Source organism: Ambystoma mexicanum, chromosome 8 (genome assembly GCF_040938575.1).
Source record: "Ambystoma mexicanum isolate Mex_15411 chromosome 8, UKY_AmexF1_1, whole genome shotgun sequence".
Taxonomy (NCBI): Eukaryota; Metazoa; Chordata; class Amphibia; order Caudata; family Ambystomatidae; genus Ambystoma; species Ambystoma mexicanum.
Window position 1 is genome coordinate 49558197 of NC_090929.1, and position 27329 is coordinate 49585525.

The following is a 27329-nucleotide window of genomic DNA, read 5'->3' on the forward strand; positions in this document are numbered from 1 at the left end:
TTAAACTTATCCAAAATCCAATGCATGATAAATACATTTACAATTTGCAAACAACATTTCTCTTAATAGCACACTGCTAATACTTTTTTTTTTATTACCTTCCATTCAAGATCAACATATTGGTGAACATTTAATCTCAATAGTCATCCATTTACCAAGTGACTAAGAAGTTAATTTCTCTACTTCTTTCAGGTATTCTTAGGTCTCCTGAGCACAGATAAGAGCAGTCAGGAGTGGGGCTACTTTAAGATGCTGGCCCGCCCAGGAAAACTTGGCAACATTCACAGTTTAAGGTTTTCAATGCTCTTACAAGGTGGCGAGGGCGTGGGATATGGTCCAATAGAGACGAAAGTGGTGCTTTTTCTACAGAAAGCAAATAGTAAGCATGTTAACATAATGATATCTGTATTAGTCTGAATCTTACTGTTTGCCTTTTTCAACAGAATGCACTTTAATAGCACATGTAATTAATGAACGTAGAGGCAGGATTTGGTGCCAGCGGGGGCAAGGGCTTCTCGTGGTGGACCGTGCAGTGACAATTCACTACATTGCAAGGGGCGCATCTGGGCCTCAAAGGAGACCTGGGCCGAAACTCTGCGCCGTGTAAGGCTGTTAGGGCTTTACTGCCAAGGTTGGTCAAATAGTGACCATTCACGGTGCCCGTAGCATAAAGCAACTGCTTGGTAACATGGCCCTGCAAGATGGCAGAGGTAGGTACCATGCAATATGTGCTTGCCCTACTGTTGTGAGTAAGTAAACATTTTATATTATGCACCTGGATATGGGTATAATTTACACACCGTGGTTGGGGCAATAAAAGAGTCACTGTCAATGTGTGATCCTAGATCATCCCACAGGTGGTTAGAATGTCAAAGGAATGTCTGAGCCTCTTGTAAAGTCTAGACAACTGTTTCCCTGCCACTATGACTGGTTGTTTTAGAGGGCAATAAAGATCACAGCTGATTGGTTGCGCGGGATTCTGATGGCGAATCCCTTTAATCATTGCATGCAGCCATTAGAGAACTCCAAGAAAAGAAGTCCTGGTGCTTTGGTTGTCCAAATGTTGAACACAGTCCAGTATTAGCCTTGGCAACCCCAAGAATGAAAGCGTGCAGGCCGGTTCACAGGCACAATGAGTAGTAGGCTGGTGCCCCAGAGGGAACATATGGGCAGTGGGGACCTTAGAACTTAGTAGTCGTTCTTAGTCTTCTCCAGATATGCATTCCCTTCACTGGCACATAGGGGGAGTGACACACTGACTAGGGAAAGGTATGCTCTCTTAAGCACAGCAAGGTGGTCCCCACAGGTAGAAGCGTGTGAGTGGATGATGAAAATAACATGCTTAGAACGACACCTGGCACTGATCGCGGTCATTTTGCAGTTGGTGAGTGTAAGAATATTGATACCTTCAAGGATTTTCTCTGAATAGGCCTGATTATAACTCATGCTTGATTATAAAAGGAGACCCACATTTGTAACTGTGGTCCCTTTGACCTGAGCTAGGATTAATTAAGTTCCCTAATGCAGACATATCCAGTGTTGCCTATCTTGTTACAAAAAAAGCAAAAGCAAAATTCAGTAATGCTGCCCATTATATCCCAAAATATGAAAGCTTGCAAAATGGAGCAAGCCTCCTTCCAGTGACGCCATTAGCCAAGCTTATTCTGCTGCACCTCTGCCCCACTGGCCCCAGTTCCTGGCTCCTCCCAGCAGCCTTTCTTCTTAAGAATCTGGGCACAGCTTCTGCCCCTTAAAGCTCCAATATAAACAAATCCAGGTTTATTATATCCGTTTGCTTTGTAAGTTTTAATAAATAAGCTGGTAACTGCTGACCAATACACACAGGTGTATAGGCGCGTTATAAATGCCTTATCATATCATATCATATCATTTGAACACTGCTGCTACTGGAAAGCACCAATAGGAGTTACACGTTTTTAATTGTATCTATTGCGCAGACAGAAATTAAGCTTTAAGTTCGGATAGTTTTAATTCAAAATACATGCATAGAGTATCCCCCCTCACTTTGATAAGAGCTCAACAGAAATGTTGTTCTTTAGGGCTGACATTTAATGCCGCTACCCCTACCCTTTGTTGAAGGCTCAATAGAAATGTTGGGCTTGTGGACTATCATTCATGCAGCTATCCGGCTCTTTATTGAAGGTTGAACAGAAATGTTGCTTTTTAGGACTAACATTTATGCCAGTCTACCAGCCTTTGTTTATGGCTGAATAGAAACGTTGGGTTTTTGGACTAACATTTATGCCAGTCTACCAGCCTTTGTTGAAGGATGAACCGAAATGTTGGGTTTTTGGATTAACATTTATGCCAGTCTACCAGTCTTTGTTGAAGGATGAACTGAAGTGTTGGATTTTTGGACTAACATGTATACCAGTCTGCCAGCCTTTGTTGAAGGATTAACAGAAAAGTTGGGTTTTTGAACTAACATGTATGCCAGCCTGCCAGCCTTTGTTGAAGTATGAACAGAAATGTTGGGTTTTTGGACTAACATGTATACCAGTCTACCAGCCTTTGTTGAAGGATGAACTGAAGTGTTGGATTTTTGGACTAACATGTATGCCAGCCTGCCAGCCTTTATTGAAGTATGAACAGAAAAGTTGGGTTTTTGGACTAACATTTATGCCATTCTACCAGCCTTTGTTGAAGGATGACCAGAAATGTTGGGTTTTTGAACTAACATTTATACCAGTCTACCAGCCTTTGTTGAAGGATGACCAGAAATGTTGGGTTTTTTAACTAACATTATGCCAGTCTACCAGCCTTTGTTGAAAGATGATCAGAAATGTTGGGTTTTTGGAATAACATTTATGCCAGTCTACCAGCCTTTGTTGAAAGATGATCAGAAATGTTGGGTTTTTGGAATAACATTTATGCCATTCTACCAGCCTTTGTTGAAAGATGATCAGAAATGTTGGGTTTTTGGAATAACATTTATGCCATTCTACCAGCCTTTGTTGAAGTATGAACAGAAATGTTGGGTTTTTGGACTAACATGTATACCAGTCTGCCAGCCTTTGTTGAAGGATTAACAGAAAAGGTGGGTTTTTGGACTAACATGTATGCCAGTCTGCCAGCCTTTATTGAAGTATGAACAGAAAAGTTGGGTTTTTGGACTAACATTTATGCCATTCTACCAGCCTTTGTTGAAGGATGACCAGAAATGTTGGGTTTTTGAACTAACATTTATACCAGTCTACCAGCCTTTGTTGAAGGATGACCAGAAATGTTGGGTTTTTGAACTAACATTATGCCAGTCTACCAGCCTTTGTTGAAGGATGACCAGAAATGTTGGGTTTTTGGACTAACATTTATGCCAGTCTACCAGCCTTTGTTGAAAGATGATCAGAAATGTTGGGTTTTTGGAATAACATTTATGCCAGTCTACCAGCCTTTGTTGAAAGATGATCAGAAATGTTGGGTTTTTGGAATAACATTTATGCCATTCTACCAGCCTTTGTTGAAGGATGAACAGAAATGTTGCCAGTCTACAAGCCTTTGTTGAAGGATGACCAGAAATGTTGGGTTTTTGGACTAACATTTATGCCAGTCTACCAGGCTTTGTTGAAAGATGACCAGAAATGTTGGGTTTTTGGACTAACATTTATGCCATTCTACCAGCCTTTGTTGAAGGATGAACAGAAATGTTGGGTTTTTGGAATAGCAGTCATGCCGGTATCCCACGCTTTATTGAAGGCTGAGCAGAAATGTTGCTTTTTAGGACTAACATGTAGGCCGGTCGACCTGTCTTTGTTGAAGGTTGAACAAAAAGGTTGTGTTTTTGTTCTAATATTCATTCCAGCAAGATCCTGTTGCATGTGTACTGCAATATTGCTAAACTTTAACTTGACCTGTCATTATGCCACATGGTGTCAATTATAAGTTGATAAGCTGGCAGCTGGCGTCATGCTCCATGTGCCGCACTTTTGTTGGCAACAAGTTGCAGCATGGCCTTGCAGATCTCACAACAAGCACGCAGAAGAAACAGTGCTGTCTTTTCTAAAACAGCAGAATCAGAATCTCTCTTAATGCTATGCCATGGTGCTTTGTCTAGGCGCTTTGCTTTCCCGAGCAGTCTACATCAATACATTGCAATACGGGTTTCAATGTTGCATGACGACACAGTTCTAATTTAAAACTTAAAAGTACCAGTTTGTTTTATATACAGAACATGATTTTAATATAGAGTTTTGGAAGCATAGTGTTTAGAAAGACAATATATATCTAAATATATATATATATATATATATGTATATATATATATATATATATATATATATATATATATATATATATATATATATATATATATATATATATATTACATGGACGCGGTAGCGTCCATGTAGTTATGGTTAAGTTGGTGTTTCCATAGGAAGAGCATTTTTTGGGTGGCTTATAACTTCGCTCCCTCTGGACGAATCGAATCCTCACCAAACTTTGCAAAAAAAGTATATGGTCCACTCTGAATTCATTTGCAAAGTCTGGAGAGGTTTGGTCCAGGGGGGGCAAAGTTATAGGGGGGGTCCCAAAACTTTCGTTTTTTTCCCATAGACATAATGGGAAAAAACTATGCGCACGCCTACAGCCCAAACCGCTGGACGGATTTACACCAAATTTGTGGCAGGAGCGGGGGCTTGGTCCCGAAAGCGTGCTTTTGCAAATTTGGTGTAAATCCGTCCAGTAGTTTAATGTAAGGCAAAAAAATGTGTGATATCTCCGTTCGCTCCTCAGACGGACTTCCTGGTTTGCTCCATGGACAGTGCCCCGTTTGGCCGAGCGGCTTGCGTAATGTCCGCAGACATGCAACGTGTTCGCTGATTGGACGGGGTGGTGCGTGAAGCGCGTCAAATTTTCTGTGGCGCCCGCCATCTTGCATTCGCGGACGAACGCGGACAGCTCAGTGAAACTTGGATTAAAAATTGTATTTAGTGGAGTGTGTTGGTGTGTAAGAGTGTTTTGGGAGGGTGGGGGAGTATGAGATAGGTTCAATGTTCTGTTTTTTTATGTGCTAGACACTTTTGTTGTGTTCGATTTTTCTGCGGACAACACAGCTGTTCTGAAATGTTAATAAATAAACAGAATGGATTCGGTGTCAAGTTGAAAGTGTTCTAAGAAGACTCGTGGGGTCCTGGAATGTTCGCAGGGGGTGTCCTGAAGACATTGTCTGTATTGTTCATTGTCAAGCTGAAAGTGTTCTAAGAACACTCGCGGTGTCCTGAAATGTTCGTACATAAAGAAAATGGGGGTGTTCTGAGGACGTTGTCCGTATTGTTCGCTGGCAAGTTGAATGTGTTCTAAGAACACTCGGGGTGTCCTGAAATGTTCGAAAATAAACAAAATGGGGGTGTTCTGAGGACGTTCTCCGTATTGTGTGCCTGCTTAGCTGTATCCAATGAGGGAATGGCACATAGAATGAAGTAGAAATGGTAGAAGGGCTGTCTAAGAGTTATGCAGTCTGCGGACAGGGTGTGCTACATCCGGGGTTTTCCAGCAAATCCAGCATGGAAAGAAGACTGTAGAGATCAGCCAATCAGATGTTGAGGTTGTGGATTTGTGTTCAAAGAGACTGTGTGTTTAGTGAAGATGACAGAAGTGGAGAAAGTCAGGGTGGTGGTGCTTGGAGATATGTTTGTGCATGGTTTACAACAGTATGCTCATTGCAGGCATGTTGCAAATCATTTTGATGTTAAAGGAGTGGAGGTGGTGTGGAGCACTGTGCCTGATTGCAATGTACATGGATTTGTACAAGTTTGTGAAGATATGGGCAGGATCAACAGTCCCCATGTGGTAGTTTTGCACTATGGTGCTTTCCATTTCAGCTATGTCAGTGCCCCTGCTTTGTTGGCAGATTTGGAACACTTGGTTCAAGCATTAATGAACATCCTTCCAAATGCCAAAGTAATTTTTTCTGGATTAGTACCTAAGGCAATATGGGACAATAGTTCCGTTTTTTTTCCTCAGCAAAACAATGCTAGGTGTGTAATCAACCGAGGCATGTGTGCCCTCATGCTTAGAGCTGGTATGTTCTTCTGTAATAATGAGAATATTGATTCCAGTAATGCTGTTTTTTTAAAGAAGATGGCATTTCCTTATCTTTTTTGGGAAATGCCATTCTGTTTTGGAATGTAAGGGTTGCTTTGAAGAAGGTTATGTGAAGATTTTAGGAGTAAAGTAAGAAAAAAAAATACAAAATAACAGGTGTCTGTCAAGCATCAGAGCCAACCTCAAAGGGGAAATGGGGCACACTATTTAAATTTACATTCACCACGCTCAGATTTTCGATATGTCTGCGGACATGGCGGTAGTCCGCGGACATCGAAATCACTAGCTAGGGGTTCAGTATGTTCTATGTTACATGTATATAAAGTCAGGGATATTATGGTTAAGTTGTGCTACTAAAAACATATGAAATTCAGTAAAAAAACTTTGTTAAAGGGACGTTATCACATTTCATATGATATGACTTGGACTTGACCCCAAGTCTACAAATATAGTACCTTTTCAAATTTTACTTCCTGACTGTTACTGAAGAAAACTATGTGGCTTAGATATGTCAGTAAAAGAAAAAAAGGGAGAGCCAGCCATGTGACGTCATCAGTGGTGTCATCAATGACATTTGTGATGTCATCTTTGATGTCCTGGATGTTAGTGTAAGCAGTGCACGGTGGCGTGAGTTATGGTTGCTTATCTTACCATAACTGCCGAATTTCAGGGGTTTTTCGGTTTTACTTTGAACCATAACGTCCATTTAACAAAGTTTTTTTACTGAATTTGATAGGTTTTTAGTAGCGCAACTTAACCATAACGTCCCTTTTAACAAAGTTTTTTCACTGAATTTCATAGGTTTTTAATAGCGCAACTTAACCATAACGTCCCTTTAACAACGTTTTTTTACTGAATATATATATAGGCACTATGTACTCCATAAAATGGGTTATATTTTTAATGATAGGATTCAGCGCCTAGGGTTTCATCAGCCTTGTTCAAGGTGTTCTGAGTCTTTATTTACAAGCAAAATACATAATAATGTGGTTAGTCTCACACAGACAGGCGAACAATTCTCCCCAAAAGGGTCCTTGTCTATCCAAGGGGCCCAGTATCCACAGACAACGGCCGGGCTTCAACATCAGGGCTGGTCTAGAATGTGGAGGCTCCAGTATCCACAGACATGGGCCAGTCTTCATCATTAGGGCTGGAAGGTCCAGTATACACAGGAACTGGCCGGGCTTCATCATCAGGGCTTGTCTAGAATGCAACAGGTCAAGTATCCACAGACACCATCCCGGCATCATCGTCCGGCTTGTATAGAATGCGGAGGGTCCAGGGTCCACAGACACGGCCAGGCTTTATCTTCAGGGCTAGCCTAGAATGCAGAGGGTCCAGTATCCACAGACACTGGCAGGTCTTTATCATCAGGGCTGGTCTACAATGCAGAGGGTCCAGTATCCACAGAACCTGCTGGGCTTCATCGTCAGGGCTGGCCTAGAATACAGATGGTCCAGTATCCACAGACACCTGATGGTCTTCATCATCAGAGCCGGTCTAGCATGTAGAGGGTCAAGTATCCACAGACACCAGCCGAGCTTCATTGTTAGGGCTGATCGAGAATGCAGAGGGTCCAGTATCCACAGAAACTGCCGGGCTTCATAGTCAGGGCTGGCCTAGAATACGGAGGGTCCAGTATCCACAGACACTGGTTGTGCTTCCTCATCATGGCTGGTCTAGAATGCCGGGTGTCCAGTATACACAGGAAATGACTGGGCTTCATTGTCAGGGCTGGCCTAGAACGCAACAGTTCTAGTTATGAGAAAGTGAGGGTTGTGTGTAAGATTGGTGGGGAGGTGCACATCATCCTTTTGGATGGGGAAGCGCCTGCGTGGGTCCGCCCACGCTGTCGATAATTAGAAGAAGAAGAAGAAGGTCTAGTATCCACAGACACCATCCCGGCTTCATCGTCGGGCTTGTATAGAATGCAGAGGGTCCAGGGTCCACAGACACCGCTGGTCTTTATCTTCAGGGCTAGCCTAGAATACAGATGGTCCAGTATCCACAGACACCTGATGGGCTTCATCATCAGAGCCGGTCTAGCATGCAGAGGGTCAAGTATCCACAGACACCGGCCGAGCTCCATTGTCAGGGCTGATCTAGAATGCAGAGGCTCCAGTATCCAGAGAACCTGCCGGGCTTTATCGTCAGGGCTGGCCTAGAATGCAGAGGGTCCAGTATCCACAGACACCGTCCCGGCATCATTGTCAGGCTTGTATAGAATGCGGAGAGTCCAGGGTCCACAGACACCGCCGGGCTTCATCATCAGAGCCGGTCTAGCATGCAGAGGGTCAAGTATCCACAGACACTGTCAGGTTTTTATCATCAGGGCTGGGCTAGAATGCAGAGGGTCCAGTATCCACAGACACTGGCTGGGCTTCATAATCAGAGCCGGTCTAGCATGCAGAGGGTCAAGAATCCACAGACACCGGCCGAGCTTCATTGTCAGGGCTTGTCTAGAATGCAGAGGGTCCAGTATCCACAGACACTGGCTTGGATTCATCATTAGAGCCGGTCTAGTATGCAGAGGGTCAAGTACCCACAGACACCGGCCGAGCTTCATTGTCAGGGCTTGTCTAGAATGCAGAGGGTCCAGTATCCACAGACACTGGCAGGTCTTTGTCATCAGGGCTGGTCTAGAATGCAGAGGGTCCAGTATCCACAGACACTGGCAGGTCTTTATCATCAGGGCTGGTCTAGAATGCAGAGGGTCCAGTATCCACAGACACTGGCTGGGCTTCATCGTCAGGGCTGGTCTAGAACACAACAGGTCTAGTATCCACAGACACCGTCCCGGCATCATCGTCCGGCTTGTATAGAATGCGGAGGATCCAACATCCACAGCCACTGCCGGGCAGTATCTTCAGGACTAGCCTAGAATACAGATGGTCCAGTATCCACAGACACCTGATGGGCTTCATCATCAGAGCCGGTCTAGCATGCAGAGGGTCAAGTATCCACAGACACTGGCTGAGCTTCATTGTTAGGGCTGATCTAGAATGCAGAGGGTCCAGTATCCACAGACACTGGCAGGTCTTTATCATCAGGGCTGGTCTAGAATGCAGAGGGTCCAGTATCCACAAAACCTGCCGGGCTTCATCGTCAGGGCTGGCCTAGAACACGGAGGGTCAAGTATCCACAGACACTGGTCGTGCTTCCTCATCATGGATGGTCTACAATGCAGAGGGTACAGTATACACAGAAACTGGCCGGGCTTCGTTGTCAGGGCTGGTCTAGAATGCAGAGGGTCCAGTATCCACAGACACTGGCTGGGCTTCATCATCAGGGCTGGTCTAGACCACAACAATTCTAGTATCCACAGACACCGTCCCGGCATCATCGTCGGGATTGTGTAGAATGCGCAGGGTCCAGGGTCCACAGACACGGCCGGGCTTTATCTTCAGGGCTAGCCTAGAATACAGGTGGTCCAGTATCCACAGACACCAGATGGCTTCATCATCAGGGCCGGTCTAGCATGCAGAGGGTCAAGTATCCACAGACACCGGCTGAGCTTCATTGTTAGGGCTGATCTAGAATGCAGAGGGTCCAGTATCCACAGACACTGGCAGGTGTTCACAAGGAGAGGACATTACTGACAGGCCCATTGGTCAGTACTGAACCCCCGAGAACTTGTAATACTGGATAGCTGCACCGTGTGAGGACAGGGTGCAGGATTCACATGCTCCATCACATCTCAAAAATCAAGACTCAGTAATTTGGCAAAGGGAAGTCCGTTTAATGATACATACATTAGCATATCGAAATCAGCAGCATTGCGAACACCTGTCTTGCTCCGACTTCCTCGAACTTTAGCCCAACAGCCGTTTTTATAGGTTAAACTTGTCATCATTGATGTCTAATTCTACAAAAAATCATCACGCAATATAATTGGTTGGGAAAGGTAACTTAAGTATAGGTGTTATATCAGTATATGACAATAGAGCATGCGGATTGGTTAACTCTTATCTGGTGGGTGTCTACGCCCATCCCTCTACATCACACATGATGGACGTCACTATAAGTACGAGGTCCTATTGGTTACAGTGTCTATAGGACCCTAGAGTACATGGTCCATTGTGATTAGGCAAGTTACACCCCTAACCATAAATCTCCACTTTAATTAGCAGCAAGCAGGCTGGACACCCAGGTGCCTTGTGTCCCAAGATTCACCCAGCCTCCCTTCCATCAATCAGTGGTTTTATGGCGATCTGTCAGTTAGTTGGCTAAAGAAGGCCTCGAAACTATAGTCTCGTATCAGGAAAAGTTATGGCACCCCTTGGATCTGGGTGACATCAGACGGTGGTACATCTTTGCGCCTGGCTGGTCACGTGTTGGTTCACCGTGAATCTGCTTCAGTTTCCAGCTTTTCGTGTATTTAATTCTCCATGTAGCTCCACCACCTGCCTGGGCCTTCTTATCTTGACCTTCACAGGGCAGGCTGGTATGCTCTGAAGTTTCGATTCTCCTTAGCTGAAGCTCGCCTCCCTCTCTTGGGTTGACCTCGATTTCCCAGGCCTGAGCCATCCTTTGTTGAGTTTCGATTCCGCTCTTTCCCCTGACTTGGGCTTGGATATGAAACCCGACCAGTTAGGCCTTGGCCAACTGGGCGTACTTCTGCTTTTACAAAATGTACATTGTGCCTTCTTGAGGTAGATATATGGTTGGCGCTTGCCGCTCTATCTTCTACTAAGCATTGCAAGCAGTATCGATTTCTTTGCATCTTGCATTTCAAGCCTATTTACACACGTTTAACAGATTCGATTCTTTCATCTTGGTTCTTTCGCTATGACGTTTCTTATGTTTTAACATTGTGTTGTCCTTCATGTCTCTTGCACCTGTTTTCGTGGATACACGCGTTCGCGTGTTGCCTTTCCTCATGCGTTAGTCTCTCCAGGCCCTCTTATCATCATCTTTTGTCTTCCATCAGGGCTCTTTGTGTCTCCTCATGGACAGTCTGTAAATACTCATTGTTTCGTATGAGCGGCTGGTATGGTGGTCTGATTGTGTACCGTGCTACCCAGGGCTGTCTGCTTATTGGCATTTCAACAGGTACTGATCTTCTAATATACACAGGGCAGAGGCCCAATGCGGCTCTCTGTTGGTTCAGTTGCTCCTCATACGTCACATACCAATTCGCAATGGGGGGCAGGGGTGCAGGCCATATCTGGGACCTCCTCTACACTCCCCCGTCTGGTCGGTTCATCGACCACTTCTGCTTCCTCCTTTATATTTAGTTTCTTTGTTTCTTCAATGTCTTGTTCATCGTTTTCTGGATTTATACAAGTTGGCATGAATGCATGCAATTTTGGTATCCATAACTTTATCACCCCTTTCAAACTTCCTCCTGTTTTCACATGCTCATCTTTGTTCCAGGTCATCAGCTGGCATTGTCCATTTGGACTGCAATAAATCAGTTTTCCTTCATACCTTCTTCGTTTCTTGGAATAAGTGAATTTTGTTCCCTCTGGTGCAAATTCACTGGTCTTCACGAAGTCCATTATCTCTTCGTCTGTCAGGTCTCTGGGCTTCCAACCTCGCTCGATATCGACCATAATTTTCATCCCAATGGCCGTTTTGTGATGATTATCTTGATAACACAGAATCCTAGCAGCACCATAGCTAGTAAGGCTCCCAGAAACTTGAATGTGTCAGCCATCCATTGCGGGACCCAGGAGAATAAGTTCCCAATCCAGCTGTCATCGTCCACTTCATCTGTTTCCTCAGTCATCTGGTTCTTTAGGCTTGTCAGCATGCCTATGGCCTTGTGAGGGTTCCATTTCACTCATCGTGCGATGGTATAAAAATGTGAAACACGAGTCACCAATTTTTAGCACAAACACCTCCATCCATCGCTGTTATCATTTCAAGCACATATCTGTTCTGGAGAGTCATCAGGCGGACTGCTCTTAGTTCTTCTTTAATCGCGTTGAATCCTTTTATCGTGGTATTGATGGTCTGCAGTAATTCCCATCTGGTTATCTGCAACCATTTGGTATTTGCACTAACTTGGATATGCGGCAAGAGTATTGTTGTGAATATGGATGAGATAAGGCTAAACAGCCTGTGTTCGTAGGGAATGGCATGAAATGCGTCCTCTGATTTGGTGGAGAAGTAATTCTCTCTCTTCATCCTTGACATTAACTTCACAGACCTCATTTTCCTCGGGTGAGCATCTGCTTTTGGGAAGCTGTCCAAATTCAGTTCATTTTTTGGAATCACCAGTGCCGGAACGTGGACGTTCACCAGTGTGCATATGCCTCCCCAGTTCCTTGGTAGCCTTATGTATGCCTTGGATCCACATGGCCAGTACTGGTCCATCAGAACTGTGGTTCCTTGCAACATCCCTGGGGCTTCATATATTCGTCCACAGTTTTGATTCTCCCCCATTTTCCTTGTGCCATTACTTCTGAAGCACAGTTTCGGGTTTTCCAGTGGTACTATTTGCAGGGGTCCTCCTCTGTCTAAAGTAATTCTCTCTCTTCATCCTTGACATTAACTTCACAGACCTCATTTTCCTCGGGTGAGCATCTGCTTTTGGGAAGCTGTCCAAATTCAGTTCATTTTTTGGAATCACCAGTGCCGGAACGTGGACGTTCACCAGTGTGCATATGCCTCCCCAGTTCCTTGGTAGCCTTATGTATGCCTTGGATCCACATGGCCAGTACTGGTCCATCAGAACTGTGGTTCCTTGCAACATTCCTGGGGCTTCATATATTCGTCCACAGTTTTGATTCTCCCCCATTTTCCTTGTGCCATTACTTCTGAAGCACAGTTTCGGGTTTTCCAGTGGTACTATTTGCAGGGGTCCTCCTCTGTCTTCGACCCATGTTAGCAGCTTTACCAATCTTGGCCACAATGGTTTGCATAGTCTTTGTGAATTTTCTATTGCTTCTTGGCAGGCTCCAAGGACCATCCAGGCTCGGCAGATCATGACCCCTTCTTCCCATCCGTTTGGGGACACTACTGACCCCCAGATCTGCATTTGGACTCAGTTCTTCCAGATTTGAGCTTTCTCAGCTGTTTCCCCTTGAACGTTCAGTCTCAGGTTCATTTCCCATCTTATTCCTGATCCTTTGACATCCGGGTTCTCGTATCTGATCACATGATTCTTGGTGTGCGCCCTGTTTCTTGTTTTGATGTCCTGAACAAAACCGTCTTCATCAGGGAAATCCTTTTCGTTGGCCCATATCAGGGAGGCGTCTCTCCCCATAAACTGCCCTCTGGTGTTGCATATTGCTACGTGTGACATGCAGTGTGCTGTGGGGACATCAACTTCTATCACCACAAAGATTTTGGACTTGCCCATGCTGTATGGCAGGAGTGCACAGACGAAACATTCTGGCTTCCTTCATGTGTTGGTACCAAATGTTGTTTCCTAGATGGGCTGTGCTGTCCAAGTAATCGTTTAGTTTTTTGTCGGTTTCATACAGGCTTCTCTTGATTCTTAACGTTTTTCTGTAATGGGCTATCACTATGTCTCTGAATGCATCTGTACTGCTCTTCCGTTCGGGTAGGCTTTTGGGTATTATCCTTGGTGGGGCAGGTCTCATTTCCTGCCCTGCAGTAATAGGGGGATGTTTTGCATTTCTTTTCCTTCCCTCATGCATTCTTTTGTAGACCTCCTCCCACCACCATTGGCTCGTCATCTTCCCAACGCGTGGCGGCATTGTAGGCCTGATGCTTATTTCTGGCGTTGGAGCAGGCGTCCTCGTTATTAAGTTTCTGTGGTTTTCTTGCTCAGCTCCTCATGTAGCTTCTTTGCTCTAAGTATGAGCGGGAACACATATTCAACCAACGCATGTGTTTTCTCAGTAAGTTCCTTCGTGGCTTCTTCCGGTTCTTTGAGGGATTCTGTCATGCCTCCTCTGCTTGGGTTCTCACCTGGCTCTTGTTTACTTCCACTATTTTCTGGAGCCGGTTGTTCCTTAGGCAGTTTTTCTTTTACTGTTGATTTGATCTGAGGTCCCATAGCCATTGACACTTGTCCTTGTTCGTGTGCACTCAGTGTGTGGGTGCGTGCAGGGGACAGTGCTATGTTATCATTCATTCCGAGCTGACCCCGTCTCCAGCTTTTCTCATCGTTCATAGCCTCAACCGTGTAGCTGTCACTATTTATTACATTCAGTTTCAGTTTGTTTGCTTTACCACCAGCTTTTCTTGGAACAGGGATGACAATATATGTTCTGGGTGCTTTTGTGGGACCCAGATATTCGTTATCTGATGGATGCACAGACAATGGGACACTCCGTGCACTGATAAAAAATGCAGTTCTGATAGTTAGAGACAAAACCACAATAATAATCACTATGCATATACATATAATGGCTTTAAACGATAGCTTGCAGCATCTCCTTCCAGGGAAGTGGGGGCGCCCCTCCGCGGGTGGCAAAACTAGGCTACTGTTTGGGGACTCCATGCCGATGAAGTCCATAGTCAATAGTTTATTTCCTTTGTTACTTTGATCTCGTTGCTCAAAAGGTTCAGCAAATACTAAAGTGACGAGTATTATTCAAATGTCCCCCTTATGGGTGTAACCAGCAGTCTCGAGATATGCGGCACAGTACCATTTATCGAGACTATGGAGAAAGGTTAGACTACCGTCTTTATCATATCATTTTCATTTTGCATTCCCAGGGCACCCCTCCAATTCACCATGGCCCTGAGGACATGTAGGAATCTGTTCGCAATGACACCATGAAGAGATGGATTCGCTACAAATCACGCAAAAATAAAATGTCGAAAAAATAAAAATAAAAATAAAAGTGAACATATGAGAAGGTAGGAAGAAATAAGAAAGATGTTGAAAATGAAAAACACGATGGTGAAATTCTTGTGTCCGTATCTTCCAATTGGTCGTTTGTTGACACGTTGAAGAGTAGTATCTCCCTCCTCCATCTGCGCCATGGCAGAAAGATGATGAAAAATAAAAGACAAATACAAAAATAAAACAAAAATAAAAATAAAATACGAACACGATGTGGTTATCCTTGTTTCCGCTCTTCTCAATCTGTCCTATGTTAACAGAATGGAGAACTTTGTCCTTGTTTTCTTACTCTGTCCTCGGCGGAAGGATGATGAAGAGTTTTATCGTGGGTCTCCCCCCCAAGGCTCTCCTCAGCAATGGATGTCCGCAATTGCTTCTCAGCTGCGGGATGATAGCTCTCAGGAGCCTGTTGAGTTGCGCGTTCTTTGCTGGGTCGCTGAGGAAGGTGGGCACGTCGACAGTAATGGGTCTACCCACTAGTTCTGGAAAGTTCTCAATGAGGTGGAAGAAGACTCGGAATGTGTATCTGCTGTCTTCTGGTGTCAACGACATTCGCTCTTACTTTCTGGCCTATAGATCCCAGGCCCTTTTTGTGCCATGAACAGTCTTTGTACTTCCCTCGATCTGTCCCTCGGCGAACAGTCTCATAGGAATCTCCTTAGGAATTCTCGCTGGAAGTTAGACAGTTCCACTTGGAGCATGATCCCGTGGAGAAGAGTCTTCATGTGTAGGAAATTGACCGGATCTCTGAGGAAAGTGACAACATCAACATCAGCAGGCTTTCCCACCATTTCTGGATAGTCTATGACTATCTAATCAGGACATTGTGGGCTAGCTGTGTATCTGCAGGGGACAGGGACATTTGCTTTGTTTTGCTGGGTCCCGATCACAAGTCTTTCTTTTGTCGTGAGCAGTTTTTGCACTTTCCTGCTTCGTGGATTGCTACCACATGGGTCAGTTTATACCACACTTGGTTCAAAAAGTCATTGTTTCGGGGATCTCTGATGAACGTTAGTGTATCTGTGGTTCTCCAGACAAGTCCTGGGCACTCCTCTATGATTCGGAAGAATAATGTATATGTTATTTCATCAATTATCACTTGGGGTGGGAGCATTAGTCTCTTGTTTACTGTGCTCGGGCAACTCGGCGAAGACCTCTGTGATGACAGTCAGTAGTTGCCTTATTACCTTCTTATTTTCTGGATCTTGAAGGTATTCTGTGACACTTGTTCTTCTCCCTATGAGTGTCGGATATGTTAGGAGCGCAAGCTGAAAATAGGTGAGTACATCCCACTTGAGACTTCTGCCGGGATGTACCATAGGTTCTGTGCACAAAGTGTTGGCACTGCATGCTTTAGAATAACGTTTTTTGGTTCTCAGAAATGTCTTATTTTACTACTTATCAGAGTCTTAGAGTTTATGTTCAATGCTTCGTGTGGTTCAACGTGTTCGAGTTACTAGTGTCACTGTGGTTTCGGAATATAAACGGTTTGATGTCGTTTAGGAAGATCCAGGCTCTTCTGCCCTCAAGCTTGACGGCGGACGGGCTGCAGTCTTCTACGATGAAAGGGCCATTAAACCTTGGCTCATCCCATGTATTCCTTATAAAATTCCATACGAGGACACTGTCACCAGGGAAGACAAGGGGCGCACGAAGGCTGTGAGCTGCGCCTGCATCAGCACTGTCTGTTGTGGTTTGTGCTGTGCTGTCCCCTTTATGCCGTTGCTGCAGCTGGCCTGAAATGACAGTGGCGCTGGATGTGAGACAGTGAAGGTAATCCTTCATCTCTGCTCCCAGAACCTCCCTAGCAGGCTGGGCATCACATCTAGCCCTGTCTCGGTGGGTATGAGGGGTCCTCATCCTTCTACCAGTAACAATTTTGTGCGGCGTAAAATGATGGTCGGAGCCTGGTTGGTTCCCAAGAGCATACATTACCAGTGGTAGACAGTGCAACCATCCCTTCTTTAATGTGAGCTTCAACTTGGCTATTCTCTCTTTTAACAGGCCGTTGAGCTGTTCACATATTCCATTTCCCTCTGGGCGATACGCCAACGAGAACTTGTGCTTTATACCAAGCAACAAGCTAATCTGCTCAAACACTGTGTTTACAAAATGGGGCCCATTATCTGATCTCATTACCTCGCACACCTCCCACCTAGGGAACACTTCTCTCACCAGAAATTTTGCGGCACAGGCTGCATCGGGGTGTGTACAGGGACCTGCTTCTATCCATCTTGAGAAAGGACACACCACCACAATTAAATACCAGTACCCATTACACACCTGAATCATATAGACATAATCGATATGTAGGTGCTGGAACAGTCCATTAGGTCTGGGAATGATTCCTCTCACTACTTTTAATGTGTGCCCAGAGGTAAATTGCTGACAAATTATGCAGTTGGCCGTAAAAAACGCAATATGCTCCGCTAAATTCGGCGTGAACCAGTCTTCTGCGAGCGTTGCAGCAAGATTTTCTTTTGACATGTGTAAGAGGTAGTGGAGCTGCTCTAACGCTACCTTTAGAAGGGTGACAGGCATTACTGGTTTACCAGTGCTGTCTTGCCTCCACAATCCGTCAGAGCGGTTTAAAGAACACCCTCGACGCTTCCATACATTTTTCTCCTCCTGGTGTGCCTCCCCTTGGAGCTCCATTAACTGAGTCTGCCCTATATTGCTATAGGCTTCTGGTGTGGCTCGTGCTACCATCATTCGTTCATGGGTACGTGCCACCTCCACGTCCATGATTGTTTCATTCTTGGATGCCATGCGCTTGGCTTCCGTGTCCGCTTCATGGTTTCCACGTGACACAAAATCTGTTCCCTTGGTGGGAGCGGTGCATTTCACGACCGCTATGCACACTGAGAGCTGTAGTGCTTTTATCAGCCTATCCAGTAAGGCTGCATGTTGCACTAGCGTGCCGTCTGCTCGGAGATAACCCCTCCTTTTCCATCGTGCTAAGTCTGCGTGCACGGTGGAAGTCACATAGGCGGAATCACTGTACACCGTCACTTCCTGATCCACATGATTTTCGATGGCGAGTATCAGTGCCACCAGTTCTGCAGCATGGGCTGAATAGTGAGAGGGTATTCACGCACTGAAGAGTACCTGAAACTCTCCATTCGCCTGGTGTTTCACGACGGCTACGCCTGTATACCTTTGTCCATCTTCTTGGTCAATTCTAGAAGACCCGTCAATGAAGACGACCTCCCCACTTGGCAGGGCATTTTCCTTTACCCTTGAGATTTCATCGTAGAATTCTTCATAGTTTGCACAGTCATGGACTGGTTCACCCTCGGTTACTGGTTCTATTATGAAAGTTTTACATCAAACTATTTTGATCGAAGGATTAGAGATGATCACCTCATAGGCGGATGCTCTCTGTGATGTCAATGTGCCTTTTGGCTTTTCCAATATGGCGAACAGTGAGTGCTTGACATACAATGTCATGGAGCACCCCATCACAATGGAAGACGCCTTCTCGATGGAAAATGCGGCAGCGGCCAGATTTTGTTCGCATGGGAAGTGGCCCCTCATAACTGGGTCCAGACTCCCGCTGTAATACGCTAGAGGTTTGCTCCCCAGCGATGTCCGTTGAGCAAGTACTGCTGTCATAAAATTGCCATCGGTATGTGAGAACAGATAGAATTCTTCTGCATAATTAGGGATCCCGAGAACTGGGGCCTTACAAATTGCCCCCTTGAGTTCTGAAAAGCCCTTTTCCATTGCCTCAGTCCACTCGATTTCTTCCTTTGTCGCTTGGGCCTTCTTCAGGGCCTGAAGCAAGGGCTTGGTGTACGAGCTGTAGTCAAAGACCCAGGCTCGGATATAATTGCACAGGCCTAAAAAGCTGTGCATTTGCTTGATCGTGCATGGCTTGGCCGTGTTCATGATGGCTTCAGCCCTTTCTGGGGTTATCTTTTTCCCTTCATGAGAGATTAGTTGCCCTATGTACAGCACTTCCCGCTGACAGTATTGCAACTTTTCTTTATCAAATTTGTACCCCTTCTCAGCTAGTATCATTAGTAGCTGGACAGAGTCACTCCTGCATTGCTCCTCAGTGGTGCTGCAGATCAGAATATCATCTACATACTGCAAAATCGTAGCCTAAATTGTCCCCCCTCTGTGGGCTCTGGGTTCACGTTCCTTCTGAACACTCTTTAAAGAGCAGGAACAAGGCAAAATCTCGTTTTTCTCTTGGGTGTCCCCCCCGGTATTCTTTACATTTTAGCTCCGGTGCCCTCCTGGTATTCTCTTACGTTTTAGCTCAGGTGCCCCCCTGGTATTCTTTTACCTTTTAGCTCAGGTACCCCCCTGGTATTCTTTTACGTTTTTCTTTTTATACTCGAGTCATTAACCCTTTAAATATATATCCTCTACTCTACCTCTAGCTACTTTATTTTTCACCGCAACCCTTCGTTACCTTTCCCCTACTTGCTCTAATGCCTATGAGAAATTTGCCAAGGTAACGAGTTTCGTTGTTTCACTCACCAATCGCCTCTTTTCCTCTCTTGAACTTCAGGATCACTGCCCCTTCCTCTTCCCGCTTTTAACGTTTTCGTCCGATCGCTGCCCGTGGAAATAAGAGGGGTTATGCTTGGAAAGGCGGGTTCCTTCAGACCCACTGCAGATATTTTGAAATTCTTTACTCTATCATTGTCCATGGGGAGCTTCTTGGCCTACTCAGCTGGAATGGCGAAAGGACTCGTGATGTAACCGAAGGCCCAGAGTTACTTTGTGCCGTCGGTTTAAGGGTGTCTTATACTATATTGATCGATTATCAATAATCGATGGCCGAAACCATCCTCACGCTACCAAGTGTTCACGAGGAGAGGAAATTACTGACGGGCCCATTGGTCAGTACTCAACCCCCAAGAACTTGTAATAATGGATAGCTGCACCGAGTGAGGGCAGGGTGCAGGATTCACATACTCCAGCACATCTCAAAAATCAAGACTCAGTAAGTTGGCAAAGGGAAGTCCGTTTAATGATGCATACGTTAGCATATCGAAATCAGCAGCCTTGCGAACAGCTGTCTCGCTCCGACTTCCTCGAACATTTGTCCAACAGCTGTTTTTATAGGATAAACCTGTCATCATTGACGTCTAATTCTACAAAAAATCATCACGCAATATAATTGGTTGGGAAAGGTAACTTAAGTATAGGTGTTATATCTGTATATGACAATAGAGCATGCGGATTCGTTAACTCTTATCTGGTGGGCATCTACGCCCATCCCTCTACATCACACGTGATGGACGTCACTATATGTACGACGTCCTATTGGTTACAGTGTCTATAGGACCCTAGATTAAGTGGTCCATTGTGATTGGGCAAGTTACACCCCTAACCATAAATCTCCACTTTAATTAGCAGCAAGCAGGCTGGACACCCAGGTGCCTAGTGTCCCAAGATTCACCCTGCCTCCCTTCCATCAATCAGTGGTTTTAGGGCGATGTGTCAATTAGTTGGCTAAAGAAGGCCTTGAAACTGTAGTCTCTTATCAGGAAAAGTTATGGCACCCCTTGGATCTGGGTAACGTCAGACGGTGGTACATCTTCGCGCCTGGCTGGTCACGTGTTGGTTCACCGTGAATCTGCTTCAGTTTCCAACTTTTCGTGTATTTAATTCTCCATGTAGCTCCACCACCTGGCCGGGCCTCCTTAGCTTGACCTTCACAGGGCAGGCTGGTATGCTCTGAAGTTTCGATTCTCCTTAGCTGAAGCTCGCCTCCCTCTCTTGGGTTGACCTCGATTTCCCAGGCCTGAGCCATCCTTTGTTGAGTTTCGATTCCGCTTTTTCCCCTGACTTGGGCTTGGATATGAAATCCGACCAGTTAGGCCTTGGCCGCCTGGGCGTACTTCTGCTTTTACAAAATGGAGTTGCACGTGTGCATTGTGCCTTCTTGCGGTAGATATATGGTTGGCGCTTGCCGCTCTATCTTCTACTAAGCATTGCAAGCAGTATCGATTTCTTAGCATCTTGCGTTTCAAGCCTATTTACACACGTTTAACAGGTTTTATTCTTTCATCTTGGTTCTTTCGTTCGCTATGACGTTTCTTACGTTTTAACATTGTATTGTCCTTTGTGTCTCTTGCACCTCTTTTTGTGGATACACGCGTTCGCGTGTTGCTTTTTCTCATGCGTTAGTCTGTCCAGGCCCTCTTCTCATCATCGTTTGTCTTCCGTCAGGGCTCTTTGTGTCTCCTCATGGACAGTCTGTAAATACTCATCGTTTCGTATCAGCGGCTGGTATGGTTGCCTGATTGGGTACTGTGCTGCCCAGGGATATCTGTTTATTGGATTTTCAACAGGTACTGATCTTCTAATGTACACAGGGCAGAGGCCCATTGCGGCTCTCTGTTGGTTCAGTTGCCCCTCATACATCACATACGGTGGCAAGTATTTTACTGGCAATTCGCAAGGGGGGGCAGGGGTGCAGGCCATATCTGGGACCTCCTCTACATAGGTCTTTATCATCAGGGCTGGTCTAGAATGCAGAGGGTCCAGTATTCACAGAACCTGCCGGGCTTCATCGTCAGGGCTGATCTAGAATGCAGAGGGTCCAGTATCCACAGACACTGGCAGGTCTTTATCATCAGGGCTGGTCTAGAATGCAGAGGGTCCAGTATCCTCAGACACTGGCAGGTCTTTATCATCAGGGCTGGTCTAGCATGCAGAGGGTCCAGTATCCACAGACACTGGCTGGGCTTCATCGTCAGGGCTGGTCTAGAATGCAGAGGGTCCAGTATCCACAGACACTGGCTGGGCTTCATCGTCAGGGCTGGTATAGAAAGACAACCCTGACACTAGGTTGTGTTACCAATTAGAGAAACAAACAGGTGTCCACAGACCTGTGGAACACTCCCGTCACCTGCACACCTAACTCTATTGTGATCCAATCAACATTTTTAGAACATCTGGGTAGTAATCCGTTATTTTTAATTTACAGAAATAATTTCCCTTCAGTAGTTTTCATATATCAACAATCGCGAAAAAACGTTTTTGCAAACACAATATTTTGTACACAATTACTTTTCAAACACTGCTAGTTTTAACAAGATCAAGATTCTCAAATCAGTGATCCCTGAATCATGTATTCTGTTCTTTATGCGTTTCGGGAATTCCTTTTCTTTTTCATGACTCAAATGCACTCTGCTCTACACATCTAAGAGAATAAAGAGTGTACCTGTTTACTAGCATAATCTATGCATAACCTTTTTTAATATAGACATGATAAATAAACGTCTATCGTGATCTGTTTCTTAATGTTCACCTGGTGTCAGTCTATCACAGCCCAAGCTGTGTACTGTGGTCATAAGCGCTGAGGCCTGACGTCTTCCTCCAGAGGCCCAGCTCTACCTGATGATGTCAAACATGACTGCGTGAAATGCGTGCATCTGTGACTGTCTCCTCTCATTCCACACATCTCTATTCTGAGATATTCTCATCTTCAAAGGAGGCGATCCAGTCTGGCAGCTGTGCCTAAAATTCCTTATGCATGTATGTCTGACTTTAGGGCTGTTCATCCACATGAGTGAATGGATCTAGTGGACAGTGAGGGATAATGCCTGTGACGCGCAACTTGATGATACGCCAAACATCTAAATCAACAGCAAAACGTGATCAGCGCCCTCTGCTCCTGCCAACATCCTCCCCTTTGATTTGCCTTTCGGTCACGCTTTGGATGGAGGATTGTCTCATTGCATTGCTCTCTCCTTTGTGCAGCCCCTGTCTGGGCTTTGGCTTGCCTCATTGCTTTGCTTGCCCTGTTTTACAGTCTCGCTCGGTTCTTTGGGCGGTCTTAATCTGTCCTTTGGGTAGTCTCACTTTGACTTTTAGCTTGTCTTGTTGCCTCTCCCTGCCCTTTAAGTTGTCTCACTCTAGCCTTTGACTTGCCTTTTCATCCTCCTCTGTCTTTTGGCTGTTCTCATTGCTTTGCTTTGTCCTGTGTTACAGTCTCACTATTTCTTTTGAGCAGTCTTGCTTCAGCTTTTGGCTTGTCTTGTTGCCTCTTCATGCCCTTTTAGTAGTCTCGCTGTAGCCTTTGACTCGCTTTGTGGTCCTGCTCTGAAATTTGGCTGGTCTCATTGCTTTGCTTTGTCCTATCGTACAATCTCACTCTTTCTTTTGGGCAGTCTTGCTTTGGCTTTTGGCCTGTCCTGTTGCCTCTTCATGCCCTTTTAGTAGTCTCACTGTAGCCTTTGACTCGCCTTGTGGTCCTGCTCTGACATTTGGCTTGTCTCATTGCTTTGCTTTGTCCTGTTTTACAGTCTAGCTTTGGATCTTGGATTGTCTTGTTGCCTCTCCCTGTCCTTTAAGTAGTCTCACTGTAGCTTTTGACTCGCCTTGTGGTCCTGCTCTGACATTTGGCTTGTCTCATTGCTTTGCTTTGTCCTGTTTTACAGTCTAGCTTTGGATCTTGGATTGTCTTGTTGCCTCTCCCTGTCCTTTAAGTAGTCTCACTGTAGCTTTTGACTCGCCTTGTGGTCCTGCTCTGACATTTGGCTGGTCTCATTACTTTGCTTTGTCCTGTCTCACAGTCTCACTCTTTCTTTGTGGCAGTCTAGCTTCGACTTTTGACCTGACCTGTTGCCTCTTCATGCCCTTTTAGTAGTCTCACTGTAGCCTTCGACTCGCCTTGTGGTCCTGCTCTGACATTTGGCTTGTCTCATTGCTTTGCTTTGTCCTGTCTTACAGACTAATTCTTCCGTGGGGCAGTCCTGCTTGGGCTTTTAGCTTCTCTGGTTGCCTTGGCAAAAACAAAGAGGTGATGGCTGGCCTCATCAGCGAGGAGTAGTTTGGGTCTCTAGGCCCACCAGGCACGGGACCCACGTCTGGGCATACCCGTCCCACTCTGGGTGACAAGGCAAAAACAAAGAGGTGATAGCTGTACTTTGAGTAGTCTTGCTCTGACCTTTGTCTTGGCTCATGGCTTCGCTCTGTCTGTTGGGTGGCCCTGCACTTTACTTTGAGTAGTCTTGCTCTGTCCTTTGGCTAGTCTCACCCTGGCCTCCGGCCTGTCTCATTGCCTCTCTCTGTCCTTTGGCTAGTCTCGCCATGGCCCCCGGCCTGTCTCATTGCCTCTCTCTGTCCTTTGGCTAGCATCGCCATGGCTTCTGGCCTGTCTCATTGCGTCTCTCTGTCCTGTGGCTAGTCTCCCCCCTGACCTCTGGCCATCTCATTGCCTCTCTCTGTTCCTTGGCTGGTCTCATCATGGCCTCTGACCTGTCTCATTGCCTCTCTCTGTCCTCTGGCTCGTTTTACTCTGGCCTTTGGCTTGTCTCATTGCCTCTCTCTGTCCTTTGGCTCATCTCACCCTGGCCTTTGGCCTGTCTCATTGCCTCTCTCTGTCCTGTGGCTAGTCCCTTCCTGGCCTCTGGCCTGACTCATTGCCTCTCTCTTTCCTTTGCCTAGTCTCACCATGGCATCTGGCCTGTCTGATTGCCTCACTCTGTCCTTTGGCTAGTCTCACCATGGCTTCTGGCCTGTCTCATTGCCTCTCTCTGTCCTCTGGCTCGTGTTACCCTGGCCTCTGGCCTGTCTCATTGCCTCTCTCTGTCGTTTGGCTAGTCTCACTCTGCCCTTTGGCCTGTCTCAAAGTGTCTCTCTGTCCTGTGGCTAGTCCCAACCTGGCCTTTGGCTTGTCTCATTGCCCCTCTCTGTCCTTTGGCAAGTCTCATCCTGCCCTTTCACTTGTCTCATTGCCTCTCTCTGTCCTTTGGCTTGTCTCACCCTGGCCTCCGGCCTGTCTCATTGCCTCTCTCTGTCTTTGGCTTGTTTTACCCTGGCCTTCGACCTGTCTCATTGCCTCTCTCTGTCATATGGATAATCCCACCATGGCCTCTGGCCTGTCTCATTGCCTCTCTCTGTCCTTTGGCTTGTTTTACCCTAGCCTCCGACCTGTCTCATTGACTCTCTCTGTCTTTGGCTTGTTTTACCCTGGCCTCCGACCTGTCTCATTGCCTCTCTCTGTCCTGTGGATAGTCCCACCATGGCCTCTGGCCAGTCTAATTACCTCTCTCTGTCCTTTGACTAGTCTCACCCTGCCCTTTGGCCTGTCTCATAGCATGTCTCTTTCCTTTGGCTAATCTCACCCTGGCATTTGACTTGTCTCATTGCCTCTCTCTGTCCTTTGGCTAGTTCCACCCTTCCCTTTGGCCTGTCTCATTGCCTCTCTCTGTCCTTTGGCTTGTTTCACCCTGTCCTCCGGCCTGTCTCATTCCCACTCTCTGTCCTTTGGCTTATTTTACCCTGGCCTCCGACCTGTTTCATTGCCTCTCTCTGTCCTGTGGATAGTCCCACCATGGCCTCCGGCCTGTCTCAATGCCTCTCTCTGTCTTTGGCTTGTTTTACCCTGGCCTCCGACCTGTCTCATTGCCTCACTCTGTCCTTGGGCTAGTCTCAACATGGCCTCTGGCCCGTCTCATTGCCTCTCTCTGTCCTGTGGCTGGTCCCCTTAGGCCTTTGGCTTGTCTCATTACCTCTCTATGTCCTGGGGCTAGTCCCCCCCAGGCCTTTGGCGTGTCTCATTGCCTCTCTCTGTCCTTTGGCTAGTGTCACTCTGGCCTCTGGCCTGTCTCGTTGCCTCTCTCTGTCCTTGGGCTCATCTTACCCTGGCCTCCAGCCTGTCTCATTGCCTCTCTCTGTCCTGTGACTAGTCCCACCGTGGCCTCTGGCCTGTCTCATTGCCTCTCTCTCCTTTGGCTAGTCTCACCCTGCCCTTTGGCCTGTCTCATTGCCTCTCTCCGTCCTTTGGCTAGTCTCACCATGGCCTCTGGCCTGTGTCATTGCCTTTCTCTGTCCTTTGGCTAGTCCCCCCCAGGCCTTTGGCCTGTCTCATTCCGTCTCTCTGTCCTGTGGCTAGTGCCCTCCCCTGGCCTCCGGCCTGTCTCATTGCCTCTCTCTGTCCTTTGGCTAGTCTCACCCTGGTCTTTGGCTTGTCTCATTGCCTCTCTCTGTCCTTTGGCTAGTCCCACCAGGCCTCCGGCCTGTCTCACTGCCTCTCTCTGTCCTTTGGCTATTCTCACCCTGGCCTCCGGCCCGTCTCACTGCCTCTCTCTGTCCTGTGGCTAGCCTGCCCCCCCCGGCTTCCGGCCTGTCTCATTGCTTCTCTCTGTCCTCTGGCTTGTCTCACCGTGGCCTCTGGCATGTCTCATTGCCTCTCTCTGTCCTCTGGCTTGTCTAACCCTGGCCTCTGGCATGTCTCATTGCCTCTCTCTCCTTTGGCTAGTCTCACCCTGCCCTTTGGCCTGTCTCATTGCCTCTCTCCGTCCTTTGGCTAGTCTCACCATGGCCTCTGGCCTGTGTCATTGCCTCTCTCTGTCCTTTGGCTAGTCCCCCCAGGCCTTTGGCCTGTCTCATTTCCTGTCTCTGTCCTGTGGCCAGTCCCCGCCTTGCCTTTGGCCTGTCTCATTGCCTCTCTCTGTCCTGTGGCTAGTCCCACCCAGGCCTTTGGCTTGTATCATTGCCTCTCTCTGTCCTTTGGCTTGTCCCCCCCCCTCAGGCCTGTGGCTTGTCTCCTTGCCTCTCTCTGTCCTTTGGCTAGTCTCACCCTAGCCTTTGGCTTGTCTCATTGCCTCTCTCTGTCTTTTGACTAGTCTCACCATAGTCTCTGGCCTGTCGCATTGCGGCTCTCTGTCCTGTGGCTAGTCCCCCCCCCGGCTACCGGCCTGTCTCATTTCCTCTCATTTCCTTTGGCTAGTCTCACCCTGGCCTTTGGCTTGTCTCATTGCCTCTCTCTGCCCTTTGGATAGTCTCACCTTGGCCTCCGGCCTCTTTCATTGCCTCTCTCTGCCCTTTGGATAGTCTCACCTTGGCCTCCGGCCTGTCTCTTTGCCTCTCTCTTTCCTTTGGCTAGTCCCACCCTGGCCTCCGGCCTGTCTCACTGCCTCTCTCTGTCCTTCGGCTAGTCTCAGCATGGCCTATGGCCTGTCTCATTGCCTCTCTCTGTCCTGTGGCTTGTCTCACCATGGTCTCTGGCATGTCTCATTGCTTCTCTCTGTCCTCTGGATAGTCTCACCCTGGTCTTTGGCCAGTTGCATGCACTCCCTCTGTCCCCTGGCTAGTCTCACCATGACCTCTGGCCTGCCTTATTGCCTCTCTCTGTCCTGTGGATAGTCAACCCTGGCCTCCGGCTATCTCTGTCCTCTGGCTCGTCTCACCATGGCCTCTGGCATATCTCACTGCCTCTCTCTGTCCTCTGGATACTTTGACCCTGGCCCGTCTCATTGCCTCTCTCTATCCTTTGGCTAGTCTCACCCTGGCCTTAGGCTCATCTCATTGCCTCTCTCTGTCCTTTGGCTAGTGTCACCCTGCCCTTTTCCTATCTCATTGCCTCTCGCTGTCCTTTGGCTAGTCTCAAACTGGCCTTTGCCTTGTCTCATTGCCTCTCTCTGTCCTTTGGCTAGTCTCACCCTGGCCTTTGACTTGTCTCATTGCCTCTCTCTGTCCTTTGGCTTGTCTCACTCTGGCATCCGGCCTGTCCCATTGCCTCTCT